Source organism: Protopterus annectens, chromosome 8.part0 (genome assembly GCF_019279795.1).
Source record: "Protopterus annectens isolate FY-2018-M chromosome 8.part0, PAN1.0, whole genome shotgun sequence".
In the NCBI taxonomy this organism is placed as follows: domain Eukaryota; kingdom Metazoa; phylum Chordata; order Ceratodontiformes; family Protopteridae; genus Protopterus; species Protopterus annectens.
The window spans coordinates 878867974-878887416 of NC_056741.1; the positions used below are offsets into that span (position 1 = coordinate 878867974).

The 19443-nt window shown below is 48.3% G+C and overlaps 1 protein-coding gene across 1 annotated transcript in view; it reads left to right on the plus strand.

Moving 5' to 3' along the window:
• Nucleotides 1-19443, plus strand: part of PRAF2 (PRA1 domain family member 2) — a gene marked incomplete at its 5' end in the record, with an annotated part of 288839 nt that overhangs the window by 51236 nt on the left and 218160 nt on the right. The gene's annotated exons all lie outside the window — the stretch shown is intronic.

Here is a 19443-nt window from a genome sequence, read left to right on the forward strand (position 1 = left end):
AAATTTCACCCTATTCTTGGGGTTGATAGTGTTTCAGTAGATGCACCTAAGGTGATAAAAGATGAAAAAAATATGACAGAGCTTTAGTATTGGAATATAATGCCAGTTCCACAGTTGTTAGAAACATTCTGGAAAAAGAATGGAACAGGTTTGTAGCTCCTACAGATTTGGACATGATACCTAAGGAACAATTGAAAGTGGTGTATAAAAATGCTTGTTGTTTGAAAAATCTGTTAGAATGTGATTATGAAGGAAGAAAGGGGTTTACTAAAAAGAGACATGGAACCTACAAGTGTGGTAGGTGTGCACAATGTGCATACATTATGAATAAAGGCAATGTCTCCTTATTAAACAGAAATACAGTATTAACAAGTAATGAGTTCAGTAATTGTGATTCAAGTGGGGTGGTATACCTGGCTATGTGCCAGGTATGCCAAGTGTTCTATATAGGTAAAACAGAACGTAAACTAAAGAGAAGGATATATGAACATAATTATGATATACAGAATGGTAAAGAAACAAATGCACTTTTTAGACATAAACAACAATGCCCCATGGTTAATTTCCTTTTCTATGTAATTGAAAAAATAACATTGATGGGTGAGGAGGCCTATGGGAGGAAAAGATTGAGTATAGAGAACTGTGGTGGCAAATAACTTTACAGGCAAATAAATGGCCATGTTTGAACGAATACATCTCTATTGCCCCGGTTCTTAAATTAAGAGCTGCTAAATTATGAGTTACATTATAAGAAATTTTACACAATAAACCTTATTGTATTCCCCCATAGACCCTTATATTATTTCATATTTTTATTTATATAAGGCTATTTGCACATATGTTTTATGTTTTAATATTCAATACCTTGTAAATGTCCTTTTAAACTTTGTCCATTCATAAATTCAAATGTTCCTTATATTTTTAAATGAACATTCTTTAACTGTAAATCTGAAGTAGTTACTTCATTTGATCTGCAACCTGTGCGTGTCGGATCCGACCTCGGATCCGATCCGGCAGCTTTCCAAGCTCTAAGATCCGAGCTCCTAGCTCCTCCCCCCTACCCATAATCCCCTACTACAACCACATTACCTCAGATCGTTTTTTGCCGCGGCTGAAGAAGCTTCCTTGTGAAGAGCTCCTGGCTGGGTGAGATCATTGCTGGTTTTAAACCACCTTTTTTCAACCAAAGTTGTCGTTGTGTGTGTGCTAGCCCCTTTTTCTGCTCCTAGTGCTAGTTTTTGGTCCCTTTTGTTAATTTTAATCGCTCGCTTACCTTCACTCTCTCTCCCCCTCCTAGTGTTTGGGTGTGTGTGTGAATAATGTCTGAAGGGCCTAAGGCCGTTTTTTCTAAATGTACTGAGTGTGGCCACAAGCTTTCCCCAGCTGATGGCCACACTCAGTGCGTTTTGTGCCTGGGAGCAGCCCATTTGTCAGAGGCCTGCCAGATCTGCGCGGCCTTTAACCCCCGGGCACTTCGGGATAGGAAGAACAAGCTGATCCTGTCGGGAAAGCTCCCCCAGGAGTCGGCTTCTTCTTCCTCTCCCGTTCGGGCTCCAGCTGCTTCGGCGCAGTCTGTCCCCTTAGCTCTACCTGGGACTCAACCTCCCTCTTCGGGTTTGAGCTCTGGGGAAACTAGTCCCTCTTCCCTTAGAGAGAAGAGGCACAAGGATAAGGAAGGACATAAGCCCTACAAAAGGCGGGCCGAACCTCATCCTTCGGCTCCGCTAGTGAAAGTGCTCAAGTCTCCCTTGAGGGTCTCCGGATCCCCCTCCTCTCGGCGCCGTTCGCCGTGTTTCTCGCCGGATCCGGAGGAGGAGGATAGGTATCCCTCGAGATCTTCGAGGCGGCCCTCCCGGCCCGCCACTACTACTTCGTCCAGGTCGACCCGAAGCATCTCCGAAGTGGATATGGATCGGATGATGCGTCGGTTCTTGCAGACCCAAATGCAGATGGGGATGCTCTTGCCCCCCCCCTCCGCTGGGGGAGAGTGCGGCCCCCATATTTGCCCAGATCACTCCTTCTCAGACTCGTTTTCGGGTCTCGGAGTCATCGGATCCAGGCCCATTCGGACCCGGGGAATTGTCGGCGCCGATAGCGGTGGTCTCTTCAACACCGACTATAACTTCGAGCTTGTCGGACCCGAGCTCACAGGGCCGAGGGCTGAGGGTCGGATCCGAGGGAGTTGCTGTGTCTTCGGCGCTGTTGGCGTCGGAGCACACCTCTGTCTCGGCGCCGACTGCATCGGCTCCGACCCCGATCCCTTCCTCGGATCCGAGGAGATTGCTCTCAGAGGCTGGCGAGAGTGGCTCTCCTTCGGCTTTTGAGGTAGTGGAGAGGGTACTGTCAAGGTCCTCCAGATCCCTGACCCGGGCTTCGGATCCACCCGTACCCCCACTGTATGAGGGTCTGTCTTCCATCATCCGTCCATCGGGACAGCCTGCCCAAGCCCTCCAGCTAGTTCCCGCGGAGGAACAACAACCCGTGGATGAGCCCTCTTCGGACAGCCCCACCACATTGGTGCAAAAGGAGGCACCTGGACTCCCCCGAGTCCGTTACCACAGACACAGACTTAGATGATATGGAGGGTTCCCCAAGGTCACCCCCTGAAGATGTCTCCTTTGGAGACATCATGGAAATGTTGCGTATCAGAGGGGGGTGGTCAGCCCAAAAGCCCTCCCTTGATGAGTCCGTGTTCCTGGAGGCCTTTGAGGCAGGCCCATCTACCTCCTGGGTGTCCCCTCCGGCTGACCCCCTGGTGGACTTAATTACCACCAGGGCGTGGAAGGAGCCCGACACCGTGGAGCCAATCCCTAGGCACCCCGATAAAGTCCTCAGTCCCCCCACAGATAGACCGTCTTGGGCCAAAGGAACTCTCGTTGATGCCATCTTGGTGGCGGCGGCCACCAAGAAAGAACTCGCGCAAGAGAGTTCTTTGGTTCACCCGCCGGATAAGGAATCTCGAGCGCTTGACCGGATTGGGAAGCGGAAGTTTGCTACAGCGACCTTTTCCATAAGGGCGCTGAACTATATGGCACATACCATTAGGCTACAGCGAGACTTGATTAAGGAATATGCTGCAGCCCCCCCAGAGTCCATGTCGGTCCCAGACAAGAAGGTTTTTGAGACTCGAATGGCCACTCTAAAATCCATTTCCAATACATCTATGTGGCTTCTCTCCCACGCAACAGAGGGAGCCGCTAGAGCTAGCGGAGCCGGGGTCGTCTTGCGACGTCTCTCCTGGCTCTGTCTTTGCGACTTCACGGATCCCTTCAAGGCGTTCTTCGCGAACGCCCCTTTTGACGGTTCTGCCTTGTTTGGCAAAACTGTTGCGACACACTGGTCCAAAGCGAAAAGGACGGGAAGACGCTGTCTGCCGTCGGAGTCCGCTTCTCTAATGCCCAAAGATCCTTCTCCAGGAATCAGAGGGGACAAAAGAAGCTGTGGTTCCGTAAGTCTCAGCAATCCCATCCTGCTGCGGACCACTCGTCCTCTAGAGGCAGAGGAGGACAAGGTGGATGCCGGCCCAGAGGCAGAGGGGGGGCTGCGTAACTTCGGGTCTAGAGAACCTTTCTCGGACAGACCCGCGCAACAGCCCTGAGGGCTTGCCCGACTGTCCCTCTCTGGAGGCAGTCGGGGGGCGGTTGTCGGAGCACCTGTCAAACTGGGAGTCCCTTACAACAGATCGATGGGTGCTCCGGATCATATCCAGACGATACTCCATTCCATTCATAAACCTACCCCCCAAACCAGACGTCTCCCCGATGTCCCACCCGATCAGAGGGAGGCAGCGGCTTTGGAGATTTCAAAGCTGCTAAGAAAAAGAGCCATCCAGCCCGTCCCCCCTGATCAGTCCAGATTGGGTTATTACTCCAGGTTCTTTTTGGTGCCAAAGAAAACGGGGGACCTCAGACCCATCTTAGACCTTTCCGCTCTGAACTTGTTCATACCCAAGGAAAAGTTCCGGATGGTCACTCTCCAATCAATTCTCCCCCTTCTGCGGGAGAACGACTGGATATGCTCATTAGACCTCAAGGATGCGTATTACCACATCTTGATGGACAGACAATCCAGGAGGTTTCTCAGCTTCCGGCTCGGAGCCAGTCATTATCAATTCAGAGTTCTTCCATTCGGCCTCACCTCAGCCCCCAGAGTGTTCACCAAGGTCATGGCAGTGGTTGCAGCCCACCTGAGACTTCAGGGCATTCAGGTCTTCCCCTACCTAGATGACTGGCTCCTCACCGCGACCAACAGGCATCAGCTCTGTGTGGCGAGAGATTATGCTCTGTCTCTGGCCCACAACCTAGGCATCTCAGTGAATGAGCAGAAATCCTGCCTGTGCCCCACTCAAGCCCTAGAATTCATAGGGGCCAGGTTAGATACACAAATCTCCCGAGTTGTTCTAACGTCAGTCAGGCTGAACAGCTTGTCGTATCAGGTGTTAGCCCTTCTTCGGAGCCCTGCTCCTCCGGCAGAGTTAGTCCTGAGGGCACTGGGGTCTATGTCAGCAGTGATCGGTCTCTCTCTTCATGCCCGTCTGCGAATGCGCATATTACAATGGACCCTTCAAGTCCAATGGTCCCTGTCGATCCACCCGTTAAGCACGCCAATACCCCTGAGCAGGGTGTGCAGGGACTCCCTTCTGTGGTGGTTACATGCGCAGGAACTCAGAGAAGGGAGGCCCTTTGTGATCCCCCCCGGTCGAAGCCACGTTGACCACGGACGCTTCTCGCCTCGGGTGGGGGAGGCATTGTTCAGGCAGATCCGTTCAAGGCACGTGGACTTCCCTAGAGACCGCATTGCATATCAATGTCCTAGAGATGAGGGCGGTGCTTTTGGCGTTGCAAGCTGTCCACGACCTTCTTCCCCTGGGGACTATGCAATCCAGATGGACAACATGTCAGTAGTCTGGTATATAAACAAACAAGGAGGGACCAGATCTTATCCCCTGTGTCGAAAAGCCATGAGAGTGTGGGAATGGGCGAATGTTAAGTTGTCAATCTCGCCTTCATTCTTGCTGGATGGGTTCAGAGCTGATCCTCGGCTCCGACTCGGCACTTGCTAAGCTCGAGAGTCACTTTTACCAGCTCGAGGCAGCCCCATATCCCATGATGCAAGGCGGTGATTACCCAGATCTCGTTTGCCGCTTCGTTAACGAGGTCATCTTTTTTTTTTACCAGCTCCTGGTAAGTGATTTTTCATTACTCTTTTGAGACATTTAGATATCCCACTACCCTAAATTTTTACTCTTTATAGTTTATAGTTTACCCTATTCACTTAGCTCCATTCCCGTTACCTCCCCGTTCCCTTATCCATATTTTTCCTGTGTTTTCAGGCCTTAGGCCTTACCCTCCCACACAGCTCCTGTCAGGATTTGTTTTGTGTGTGTGTGTTGCTGTTTTCACTATACTTAGTTTTTATTTAGTCAGTGTTAAATTTCTTTGGACTGATTGGTGTGTGAGTGTGTTAGGAATCAATCATGTCTAAAGATACTAGGGTCTCAGGTTTCAAGAAGTGTGACTCGTGCTGTCAGAAGATGTCTCTGACAGACGGTCACACTTCTTGTATTTATTGCCTGGGACCCCTACACCTGCAGGACTACTGTGCTATTTGCCACTCTTTCAGCCAGAGAGTCCTGCAGGAACGTAGAAATAAATTGATCCTAAGGGGTCTTCTCAAGCCTGAGAGCTCCCCGGCTAAGGTCGGCTCCGGTAAGCCCCATAAGCCATCCAAGACCCAGACTTCGGTGTCCAAGTCTGTGTCCTTGGTTCCGACTCCTCCAGAGTCGATATCTGCTCCGTCCGGAGCCGATCTTTCCTTTTTGGAAAGTTCAGTACCGGCGCCGATCGGCACCGATACTCTCGCTTCGGCACCGGTGTCGGCTCCGGCTGGAGCAGACACCCTAGCTTCGAAGCATGTTTCGGCTCCGGCTGGAGCCGAAACATCTGTATCTCAGCTCGGAGCCGACAAGCTGTTGGCTCCATCTGGAACCAAAGGTTCTTCGGCTTCGATGGCTCCGTCGAGAAAGAGGTCTAGATCTCCTTCACTGGAATCTATCCACTCGGCTCCGGCCTCCCCCTTACTTTCGGAGCGGAGCCATCGGAGCCGATCTTCAAGGTCTTCCAGGCTCTCAGACCATGACTTGGAGAGAGTGGTGAGTAGACTACTAAAATCACAGGCACTAGCCCAGGTGCTCCATAGCCCGTCTCAGCAGACAACCGCTATTCCACACCCTCCTGAAATTCCTCCTTCAACTCTCCTACAGAGCTCGGAGCCGGAGATTATTGGTACCGTGACTGTTGCGGCTTCGGAGCCGATACCACTCCTTTCGGCTCCGTCGTCTTCGACTCCTATCTCCTCCTTGAGACCTTGCTTGGAGGGATCCGGTCGTCGGGCTTCTCTGGTCGGTTCCGAGGGGGCGTGTGGCATCGGACCCTTCTCTGACCCCATTCTCCCTCTTGGAGCTTCGGCCTTGGTGAGCTCGGCACCGACATCTGCTTCGGAGCCTTCATTTTCGGTGGGGCCGGGAGTCCCTGTTTCTTCGGAGCGGGGTCTCTCTGTCCTCCCTGGGAGGGGAGCCTTCGAGGTGATGAGGAGTGTGCTAGCCCCCGAGCTTAGTCAGCAGTCGGTTCCTTTAGCTCCTCCCTCTACGGTGCCTGTAGATGTTTCTTCCCACTCTCTTGCTCCCGGACCCAGAGATCCATCGCCCCAGGTTTCCCCATTGGGAAGAACTTCCTCTTCCGAGGTTTCTCCTGATCCTTCAGGAGAGCCCCTGCGTAAGAGGACCTGCAAGAGGAAGCACTTAGACTCCCCTGAGTCTACGACATCAGATACCGACTTAGATGAGTCGGAGGGGTCCCCAAGATCGCCCTCTGAGGATGTCTCCTTTTCAGACATCCTAGAACTCCTAAAACAGAGGGGAAACTGGCCCTCCATTAATCCCTCCGAGGATGAGTCGGTATACCTGGAGGCTTTTGGATCTCGACCCTCCACCTCCTGGGTGTCTCCGCCTTTCGACCCCCTCATGGAGGTGATAGCTCGAAAGGCGTGGGCATCTCCTGATTCTGTAGAACCGGTCCCCAGGAGGCCTTCTAAATTTATCACGGCCCCTACTGAGAAACAGTTTCTTACGAAAGGTGTCCCGGTTGATGCCATGGTGGTGGCGGCCGCCACCAAAAAGGAACTTGCAGATCCTTCCGTACCAGTCCATCCTCCTAACAAGGAGTCTAGGACCATGGACAGGTATGGTAAGCGGATATTTTCCTCAGCGACCTTTGCTATGCGTTCGCTGAATTATTTATGTCACTTCACCCGACTTCAAAGAGAGATCCTCAGAGAATTGGGTGAGGTAGTACAGGATCCGTCAGCTGCTGGGGCTCAAGAGAAGATTGCCTCTCAGCTGGGAATCCTAAATTCCATAACTAAGTCCTCCATGCGGCTCATTTCTTATGCAGCCGATGGGGCGAGTAGAGCCGCAGGCAGAGGAGTGGCTCTTAGACGTCAGTCCTGGATGCGGCTTTGCAATTTCGCAGACCCCTTTAAGGTGTCCTTCACAAATTCTCCCTTTGATGGCACTACTTTGTTTGGGCCTCAGGTGAAGGACACATTGACCAGGTGCAAGCAAGACGGCAAGACTCTTTCTGCCGTAGGAGTCCGTTTCTCCACCCCTTCTAGACCTTACCCCAAAGGTCAGAAGGGAGGGAAAATGTGGTTCCGAAAATCACAGGGAGTCACGCCTGATGCATGTGGTCAGTTTACCCCCAGAGGCAGAGGGGGTAATAACAACAGACGCCGCCCTAGGGGCAGAGGGGGTCCGCAGAACCAAGGCAGCAGAGAGCCCCTCTCTGACAAGCCTTTCCAACATCCCTGAGGTGTTGCCCCGACTGCCCACCCTTGGAGGCAGTCGGGGGAAGATTATTGCTGTACCCAGAAGCCTGGCTTTCCCTCTCTCAAGACAAATGGGTACAGTCGATCATATCTGAGGGTTACAAAATACCTTTCGAGAAAAGCCCCTTCCCTCAAAGAGGATCCCTTCCAGACGTTCCACCCGGTCTAAGGGAAATTGCAAAGCTAGAGGTTTCAAAGCTTCTAGAGAAAAGGGCCATCCAGCCAGTTCCTACAGATCAGTTAGAATCCGGAATCTACTCAAGGTTCTTTTTGGTCCCCAAAAAGACGGGAGACTGGAGACCAATATTAGACCTCAGCAGGCTAAACAAGTCTGTCAAAAAACCAAGATTTCGGATGGTCACACTTCAATCGATTTTGCCCTTTCTGGGCAAAAACAACTGGATGTGCTCCATAGACCTTCAAGATGGGTACTATCACATAAAAATCCACAGACGCTCCAGAAGGTTTCTCCGCTTTCGGCTGGGGACCAGTCATTTTCAGTTCAGAGCCCTGCCCTTTGGTCTCACTACAGCCCCCAGAGTGTTCACCAAATGCATGGCAGCGGTCACGGCTCACCTGAGACGTCAGGGATTCCAGGTGTTTCCGTACCTAGACGACTGGCTCCTCTCAGCCACCACCAGGCATCAACTTCTCCAGGCCAGGGATTGCACACTACGTCTGTGCAGCGAGTTAGGGATTTCAGTCAACTTCAAAAAGTCTTCCTTATCACCTTGCCAATCTATTACCTTTATAGGCGCAGATCTAGACACTACTCGGATGTCAGCAAACCTAACAAACCAAAGAATTCTAGATATCCAAAAACATGTTCGGATGATCCTTTGCAGCAAAAAGGTGCAAGCCAGGTTGGTTCTGAAGGTGTTAGGCCTTATGGCAGCTGCCATCACACTTCTTCCCCTGGCCCGTTTTTACATGCGTCTCCTGCAGTGGATGTTGTTTACCCAATGGTCTTTCCAACAGTTACCCATGCGTCACAAGATCCTTGTGACACAAACCTGCAAGAGCCATCTCTCCTGGTGGATTTCTTCCCCCCTAGTCCATCAGGGCAGACCCTTTGTCCCCTCGGCCCCGGTAGCCACGGTCACGTCAGATGCCTGATCGGGTGTGTGTGTGGGGGGGCATTATCAGGGCAGGATGGTCCATGGCTCGTGGCAACCGTTCGAATACCACCTGCACATAAATGTCCTAGAGATGAGAGCAGTGCTTTTAACGTTGCAAGCCCTCAACGACTTTCTTCCCTTAGGGACAATTGCAGTTCACACGGACAACATGTCTGTAGTATGGTACATCAACAAGCAGGGCGGAACCAAGTCCTATCCCTTGTGTTGAGAAGCTCTCAGACTTTGGCAATGGGCGATCTCCTCTCGTCGGTTTCTGATAGCAACGCATATCCCCGGGAAAACCAACATCATAGTGGACAGATTGAGCAGAGCTATACTCATGCCTCACGAGTGGTCTCTCAAACAATCTACAGTGGAAGAGATTTTTCAGAAGTGGGGTCGCCCATGCTGCGACCTTTTTGCTACACCCCAAACAGCAAATGCCCAGACTTCTTCTCTCTCTTTCCTCTTTCAGGCCATTCCCCCAGAGACGCTCTAACCCAGGATTGGCCCCGGGGACTTCTTTATGCTTTTCCCCCCTTCCCGTTAATACCTCAAGTACTCCAGAAAGCTACCGTCTTGAGAGCCAAGCTGATTCTCATTGCCCCTTACTGGCCTCGACAAATTTGGTTCCCGTTCCTTCATCGCCATCTCTTGGTGCAGCCTTGGCATCTGGACCCAGTTCCAGATCTTCTGACCCACCAGTCGGGTCAACTGCACCGGTCCATTCGTTCCCTCAACCTCACCGCTTGGTTGCTCCACTTCCTTCCTTAGCCAGGCTTCCTTTGATCTCTAACTCCGTTAGAGATATCATAGTAGCTTCTCTAAAGTCCTCTACCAGGAGGATTTACTCTAGCAAATGGAAACGTTTCACCCTTTGGGCAAAGTTTGAGAACATAGACCGTTTTACTGCCCCTGTTCAGTCAGTTTTGGACTTTCTAGCTGAAATTTTTCACTCCGGTTCTTCTTCTTCCACAGTTAAAGTCCAGTTGGCAGCAATGTCGAATTTCCATGTCGGATTTGCAGACCAGAACATTATGTCTCGCAAACTTTGTAAAGCCTTTCTCAGAGGGGTGTTCCTTCTTAAACCCCCTGTTAGGGATCCTCCACCACAGTGGGACCTAAATTTAGTGCTGGCATCCTTGATACTTCCCCCTTTCGAACCGGCTGCTACATGCTCATTAAAATTTCTTTCTTGGAAGACACTTTTTCTAGTTGCTATTGTGTCTGAACTTCATGCCCTCTGTGTTCGTCCCCCTTACTTGGTCTTCCACAAGGACAGAGTATCCTTAAGAACCAATCCATCCTTTTTGCCCAAGGTTGCTTCTAAGACAAATTTAAACCAATCAATTGATCTTCCTGTATTTTTTCCCAATCATTCCAACAGGGCGGAACAAAAATTACATTACCTAGATGTTCATCGCCAACTCAGATATTACTTGGACAGAACGAAGCAATTTAGGAAGTCTGATCAGCTTTTTCTTTCTTATGCTGAAAATAAAAAAGGTCTCCCTGTTTCTAAAGTGACCTTATCCAGATGGCTGTCTTCCACCATTTCTGACATTTATCAGCTTAGGGGCAAACAAGTGATCTCAAAACCTAAAGCACATTCTACAAGAGGTCTAGCCACATCTACAGCCTTTCAGGCTAGACTACCCTTAGACACTATTTGTGCAGCAGCCACTTGGGCCACTCCTCATACCTTCGTTTCTCATTACAAATTGTATTTGGCCTCCAAGGACAGGGCAAGTTTTGGTTCCACAGTCCTCAAGAGTCTGTTCCATTGAGCCACCCAGGATAGAGGTGCTAGGGACGCGGTCCCATCCAGCAAGAATGAAGGCAAGATTGACAACTTAACATTTAGAAGTTATGTACCTACCATAACGTTCCATGTTAGTTGTCTTCTCTCGCCTTCTTTCTTGCGTCCCTCCCTCCTGTCCCCCTAGCCTGGACAGACCTTGAACTTCCTTTTTCTCTGGGAGATTGTTCTCCTTGGACACCAGTTAGCTCTGGACCTTAATTACCTGGGTTCCCCTTACAGCCTTCTCAGGTTAGTTGTTCTTCTTTCCCTTGTGGAAAGATTATAGGCATTTTTTTCCTCTAGATACCAAACGAGATCTGGGTAATCACCGCCTTGCATCATGGGATATGGGGCTGCCTCGAGCTGGTAAAAGTGACTCTCGAGCTTAGCAAGTGCCGAGTCGGAGCCGAGGATTGGCTCCGAACCCATCCAGCAAGAAAGAAGGCGAGAGAAGACAACTAACATGGAACGTTATGGTAGGTACATAACTTCTACTTTCCACCAACCGCTTTCTGCAACACACATTCCGGGACGGTCCAACATATTAGCGGACAAGCTAAGTCGGGTGCTCCTCACTCCATACGAGTGGTCTCTGAATCCGTCTGTTGCGAAGCAGATCTTCCACAAATGGGGTCAGCCTTGCTGCGATCTTTTCGTTTCTCCTTTAAACACAAAATGCAGCGAGTACTTCGCGATAGTTCCCCCCAGAGACGCTCTAGTCCATGCTTGGCCCCCCGGACTCCTTTATGCTTACCCCCCCCCCACTCATGATGAAATTCATCCAGAAAGCCTGTCGGTTGGGGAGCAGAGTTATCCTCATAGCCCCATTCTGGCCTCGACAGATCTGGTTCCCCTTTCTGCGTTCTCACAGTATGGCTCCTCCATGGATTCTGGATCCCAGTCCAGACCTAATCTCGCATCCAGCGGGATGCCCCACCCAGAACCTGGTCAATCTCAAACTTGCTGCTTGGTTGATCCAGTTCCATTAATGGCTAGGACTCCCGGTATCTCATCCCCCGTTAAGGCCATTCTGGTGGCGGCTCATAAACCGTCTACCAGAAAACTTTACAACAGTAAATGGAAACGTTTCTCCATCTGGGCCAAAGACAAAGACTTGGACCCATTTACTGTCCCTAGTCCGACTATTCTGGACTTCCTTTCCCTGCATTTTAGGCAGGGAGCAAGTGCCTCCACGGTTAAGGTGCAGCTGGCGGCCATCTCCCATTTTCACGTGGGGGACGGCATAGGCTCCTTAGCATCTACAAAGTTGTGCAAAACCTTCTTAAGAGGCGTTTTTCTTTTGAAACCACCTGTAAAGACTGTGGTTCCCCCGTGGGATCTCACTCTGGTCTTGCAAGCCTTGACGAGACCACCTTTCGAGCCTGCGGCCTCGGTTCCGTTGAAGTTCTTATCTTGGAAAACGGCTTTCTTGGTGGCTATTACTTCAGCCAAGAGGGTTTCAGAATTGCAAGCTCTGTGTATCAAACCTCTGTACCTTATCTTTCACAAGGATAGAGTGTCCCTCAGGACTAATCCGTCTTTCTTGCCTAAGGTGGCTACAGAATCAAATATTAATCAGTCAATAAATCTTCCTGTATTTTTCCCAAATTTTCACAACAAAGGTGAATACACATTACACAAATTGGATGTACACAGACAACTGCGTTTTTACTTCCACAGGACTAGAGAGTTTCGCAAGTCGGACCAGTTGTTTGTTTCTTATGCAAAGTCAGCCATGGGCAAGGCAATTACTAAAGTGACTGTAGCAAATTGGATCTGTCAGTGCATTATGCAGGGATACACTTCGTCTGGCAAGCCAGCTCCGGTTGGCATCCGTGCTCATTCCACAAGATCTGTAGCTACCTCAACAGCCTTTTGGTCTAGAGTTCCAGTAGACGATATATGCTCAGCAGCTACCTGGTCCTCTTCTCATACGTCCATTTCTCATTACAAGCTGGATATGATTTCCAGGAGTAGGGCTTCTTTTGGCTCCGCGGTGCTTCGGAATATCCTTCCGTAAGGACCACCCAGGTTCTTGTAGGTTAGCTGGGGACTCTGTCCCACAGGTTGCAGATCAAATGAACTAACTACTTCAGATAAAGAAGTTCTGTACTCACCATAACGTTCCATCTGAGTAGATACTTCATTTGTCTGCAACCGACCCCCCCCTGCCATCCCCCGAACCTGTCGGGAATTTTCTGATCACTCGGGAGTTGGTTTCTGTCTCAAGTTGGTGAGGCAAAAAAAAATGATCTGAGGTAATGTGGTTAGTAGTAGGGGATTATGGGTAGGGGGAGGAGCTAGGAGCTCGGATCTTGGAGCTTGGAAAGCTGCCGATTCGGATCCGACACCCACAGGTTGCAGACAAATGAAGTATCTACTCAGATGAAACGTTATGGTGAGTACATAACTTCTTTTTCATCACTTTGCCCAGTAGATGGAGTTAAAGAAATGGTTTCACTATTGAAAAAAATCCATTGAAAAAGGAATCTGTCATTTTTTAACATAGTAATTAAATTTATTTAGAGGTTTTAGTATTTTGTATCAATGCATATAATATGTAAATAATTAATGTCTGTAATGAAATTTATATATGTTTGTCATGATTTTTTTATGAATTTTCATGAATGGTTTTAATGTATGTTTTTTCCTTTTCCCTTTGGGAACATTTGAAATGGGTTTTAATGTTTTCATTGGTTGATCAATCAATTAAATGATGTCAGCAGAGAGTCACTTTATAAGCCTGTTTATTTCCCTTTGAGCCCACATCTGTTGAAGTAATATGTAAACGAAAACGTAATGTGGAACGTTTATATGTGCTGAGTGTTGCTGGAAGCGAAAGCTGTTTTAAAACTATTACATTTTTCGTCTCATCTGTTCCTTCTCTGTGGCTTCATTGTTTCACCTACTGCATCGTTTTTTGGATTACTGGCTATTCGGGTGCTGTTTGGTGATTTTATTTCTGTTCTTGAATATGGACACTCCTCCACCTTTAGTGTTTTGGTCTTGGTTTGGTGGCCGAAAATTGTGGTAAGAGTTGTAGCCTGGTATTGCAGGGGTGCTGTCTGGAGCCTTGAACCAGGTCTCAGTTACTGCACAGATCTCTATGTTCTCCATTTTTAGGAGTGCCTCGAGAGAGTGCATTTTGAGGTTTAGACTTCTAGCATTGAGTAGCATTACCTTCAGATTTTGCATGCTTGTATCTGTTAGGGTGGTGGTTTTGTCCTTTGAACCTTGCCTAAAAAAGGCACTATAGGGGTGGCAAGAACTTTAGCCAGTAACCTGAATCCCATGGGTGACAGGTGCAGACCATCTCTGGCAAAGCGTCGTGGTTCGTCGATCATGTCGTCCCAGGCAGACAGGTACTGGATACCCTTTGAATGACACCAGAAGCTTAGCCAGTTGTTGAAGTCAATCATTTCGTCCTTATACTGTGGTATCATTCTGGGCGAAGGCAGAATGCTACTCAGGGCTAGGGTCATACCTGCCTGGGCCACATGATCCGAGAGCTCTTCCATATCTCTCTTCATGTAGTCCAGGGAGGTACGTCTCAAGTCATTCACTTCAACATGGACAATGATAGTTGTATTTGTACTTGTTGTGGATTGACTTGAGTGCATGTGTTATGTGGCGGATCCTGGCACCCGACAGGCAGCTGACTGTAATTTTCTCCTTGTTCAGCCTGGTGAGTGGGACATCACTGTGCCTGACTATAGAGTCATCTATGACTAAAGTGTTGGGTACGTTGTCATGCCTTAGGGGCTGTTGTTGGGTGGCACACTGGTGTTGTGAGCTGTGTGTCACTTTGGTTTTGACTGGTGTTTGTTTGCGTTTCAGCTTCGGAGGTCCTTGATGCTTGGGCAGGTTAATGTTAAGGGTCTCCACATATGTGGGTTTAGTGTTGCTATGTGTGGGTGTTGATGGTATGGGTTTTGAAGGGCTATGTGTTGCTTGAGCTGTATTGCAGGTGTTAACCCTCTCCTCTTGACTGTCTAGCACAATCTTGGCTGGAGAGAGCTTTGCTTCCAGTTTGGCTGTCTAAATGCATCTCTCGCAGGTTGTAGTGTTGGGTGGTAGGAGGAGAGGGTTGTCTATGTACATGAGGCAGTTGCTGCATTGCCGCAGTATGCCCAGATTCATCAGGTGGACAGGAGAAATCACTACCTAAAAAGCCTTTGGTGTCAGCACTCTCAAGACCTGGAAACTCTTATACCAATGATCTCTTGTCTAAGGAAAGATTTTCTTTGGTGGGCAGCAACATGCAGCCACAACAAGGGACTTCCCTTCTTACAACCCCACACCGCCCAGACCCTCACCATAGATGCATCAGACTATGCCTGGAGTGCTCACCTGGACAGCAGGTGCATTCAGGGCCAATGGAGCCCAAATCAAATACATCTGCACATCAACCTAAAAGAGATGTTAGCTGTTCAGCACACACTGGCAGCTTTCAAGACCCCCTACTCTCCCCAGGGTCTCTACTGATCAAAACCGACAACACCACAGTGATGTGGTATATCAACAAGCAGTGAGGGACTCCCTCTTATCCTCTCTGCAGGCTCGCCATGACCCTTTGGCACACGGCTTCAGCCATGCAACTACACCTGTTAGCACAATTCCTGCCAGGCTCTCTAAACGGACTGGCAGACAACTTGAGCAGAAATCTGCTATACCCACGCAAGTGGCAGCGAGACCTCAGGACCTTCACGCTTGTAACTCAGAAATGGGGCACCCCGAAAGTAGACTTCTTTGCCTCCCACTCAATCATTAGCTCAGCAAATTCTGCACCAGGGAACCTCGCAGCAAGGCCTGGAAAGTGGATGCTCAATCCTTCCAGTGGGTAAGTCTCTCGGTCGATGCATTTCCCCCTCTACCACTCCTTTCAAGGGTACTTCTCAAAATAAGGGAGGAAAAAACGAGGACAATCCTGATTGCCCCAGACTGGCCACGCCAGCACTGGTACCCACTGCTGCGCAGCCTACCACCCCTGCCACCATGGCACCTACCTCAGATCCCAACACTCCTGACTCACAGGAATGGTGAAATCATGCATCTCCAATTGCAGACCCTCAACTTGGCAGCCTGGCTTATTCCCTGACCTCTCCTCGAGCTGCCAGCCTAATCAAACAAGTTCTAGATGTTGTATATGAGGCCAGACCCCCCAGCACTAGAAAATCCTATGTTGACAAGTGGAAAAGGTTTTGCACCTGGATCCAGGCTAAGGGAGCCAGAATGCCACAGCCCTCCCTACCTCTCATCCTGGATTACCTGGCAGACCTACTACACAAGGGTCTATCCTTGTATTCTATTAAAATTCATGCCTCCGCCATCTCTGCTCATTTCAGCACAGAGCCACTGCTATTTTCATACCCTCTCATCAAACAGTTCCTAAGAGGGGCTAACAACTTAAGGCCACCCAGAAGAGCTCTTATCCCAGCCAGGGACCTTAACTTTGTGTTGGAAAAGCTCACCCTGCCCCCCTTGAACCTGCAGCTTCAGCAGAGTTAAAATTTCTCTCTCGGAAGACAGCCTTCGGGCCATCACTTCAGCTAGAAGAGTATCATATCTACAAGCACTTACAGCTGTGGAGCCCTTCATCATTTTCCATGCTGACAGGGTTTCCCTCAGGATTAACCCATCCTTCATGCCTAAAGTGGTGTCCAGTGTGGCTCTCAACCAATCCATTCATTTGCGCACCTTTTTCCCTAACCCACAAAACAAGGGGAAAAGGATTCTGCACACTCTAGATATGCATAGGCAACTCAGATTCTACCTAGACTGGACTAAATCCTTTAGAAAAACTGATCAGTTGCTAGTCAGCTTTGCTGCAGGAGCAGAGGGCAAGGCCAAATCCAAACAAACAATCTCCAAATGGATAGCACACTGCATCCATTTCTGCTACAACCAGCATGGGAAACCACCCCCAAGGGGGGTCAGGACACATTACACAAGAACAACCTCCACCTCTGCAGCTTTTCTCAGAGGGGTCCCCACCAGGGACATCCTGGAGGCTGCAACATGGACATCTGTTCATACCTTCACCAAGCATTACCACCTGCCTATCTTCTCCAAATCCAGGGCAGGCTTTGCCACCGCAGTCTTGCAGGGCATCCTAGCCAGCGCCCAGTCTCCTTGACTGCCTCCACCCTTTTCTTCAGCTTTGAGAATCAACCCAAATGTGATGACTGCAACAGTGAAACACGAAGAGCATAGTACAGTTGTGTACACTTACCATAAATGTAGATGTTCGAGTGGTTTCCCTCCCTCCATCCCCCTTCTCTCTCTCTCTCTCTCTCTTTCTCCTTACAAGGAAATTTTAGTATTTACTTTCTGCTGGTGGTGTTCCTCCACCATAACCTAGCTCTCTATTGGGGGCTCCTGACAGGGCAAGAAAAACTGATGTAATGGCGTCGGCTGCCTGTTTACATACCACTGATGACTTGACAGTGACCGCAACCAATGCAGAAATACGAAGTCTCTGGTATTCGGGACAACTGAGGGCTACCCCTGGCAGGATAACACAAATGTGATGACTGCAACAGTGAATACACTCTAACATCTACATTTACGGTAAGTGTACACAACTGTACTTTTCCTTTACTTTTCTTTTTTTTCCTGATTTTACTCCCCCTTCTTACTGAACTGACTCCACCTTCTCACTGAATTGAGAGAGGGATATGGAATGCTTGGTGCATCATGGAGAGGTGAAGTCTGGCAGCCTGACACAGTTTTATTGCTGAATGACCCCAGTACTGGTGGAGCAAGTCCTAGATTACTGAAAGTTGACGGTGTCTTATTACAGAAGTGCATAACTTTTCTTTCCTGTATACTTAGTGTTTCAATGATCATGGTCTTAATTGGCTGGTTGGTGAATTGGTCATTGGGTGCATTCTTGTTATAGTTAAAGTTGGACTGCTGGGGCTGCTTTAACAACACTTTCTAGATCAGAGGTTTTCACCCCAGAACTATCAACCATTTTTTGTCTTATGAGGTCAGCCATGCTTATGGCACCATACCAAGAAACCGCATTTAAACATGCCCCACAAATGGAGTTTTGGAATTGTTTTCAAAGTACAGACTAGTCCTGTGGGTTTTGGCATAAAGACTGGAATGATGCAATACAGTTTCTGTTAAGTGTTCTGCTTTTGCTACATAACTCGTATAACTCTTTTTTTAGACAGAATAAAAGGCACTGTACCATCTGTTGTGCAAATGTTGCCTGGTTAACAAGCTGTCAAGCAAAGTATGCAGAAAGGCTTAAGATTTGGCCACAGTATCTAACAATATTTGATATTGGCACACACCCATAAGTAGTGTTTCCACTAAAAACGTATCATTTGCTGTACTTCAGGTAACCACCCAAACTTTCACAACAGAGCAAAATGTGATTACCCAAAGCACTACAGAATACATTGGGGTAGTTGGCAAGTTTCCCTTGAAAACAGAGTATTAATTTCTTTGCAATGTACATGCTCCTTTTGGTGTTGCAAATGGCATTAAAAAACATGCCCCTTTATTCCACAGTGCAAAAGAAAATGGGTCATTCTCCTCTCTATTTCATCTTTCTTTTTGGAACCTGTCAAATGCTTGTGTGAGAGTTTTCCCAAAAACACAGAATATGGTACAAGCCTGGCAGTAGTGCCGGAGAAGAAACAAGTTGAGGTGCCTATACCCTGCAGGAACTCTTTGTGTGAAATGACGCAGGTGATTTACAGCAACAGAACTGTTTTGCTCTGGATTTTGTAAATATTAATGGGGCTCCCGACTACTGTATTTTATGTTTATTGGCTGTATTGGAGTCATGTTCTAAACATTCTAATAAAGGTGACTGATTTTATACATTGACTTTGGTGCTGAATTATTTATTTTTCCTTGGACCCATTGCCTGACTACCTGGATGGACACAGTGCATTGTTTGCATGGCTGATATGGCAATTCAGGCAGAGCATAACTAGACACCAGGGCTGTATCAACATTTATTGATTGGTCTGCCACTGTCTGCAAAGGAACGTCTAATACATTTACTTTAGAAACTTGGCACTGTTGCTCCTCGGTCATTTGTGCCAGCAGTTGCACATTTTTTTTATTTTTGATTTCAGTGTTGTGTTTCTGCACTGATTTGCTGAAGTATATTGCAGCATGTTGTCAGATGTAACTTGTTCAACTCTTCAGGTTTTATTCTTTTTTTTTGATGTTCCAGTTGGCACTGTTCCGTATTCATCATGTGTGTCTTTTTCCAAGCCATTGATGTTTTTCATAGGTATCCCAACCGTAACTGGAACATTTTAATTTCTGAATGGACACTTTACATACAGCCCTGCAAACAGAGTATGGTTAGACCTGGCTCTAACCTTCACAAAACAAGTTTGTAAGTCTTTCAGTAAAACTCTTACATTTGCTTCCTGTCTGTTGTGGAATTGCAAACCTACTAAAAGAAGGAGACATTGGCAGGTTGTTGCTTAACTCTCAGCCTTAACCATTGCGGGTCTGTGTGCTGGCTTCTTTATCTTAAAATATCAACTAGAACCTTAAAGTTCAGTGTATGTCCTGAAAAGCCCTGAACGTCCCATGTCATTCCTTCCTGTGCTCCTTTTACAGTTTTTTTTTTTCAGTTTTATGATGCACATACTTGTATTGTAA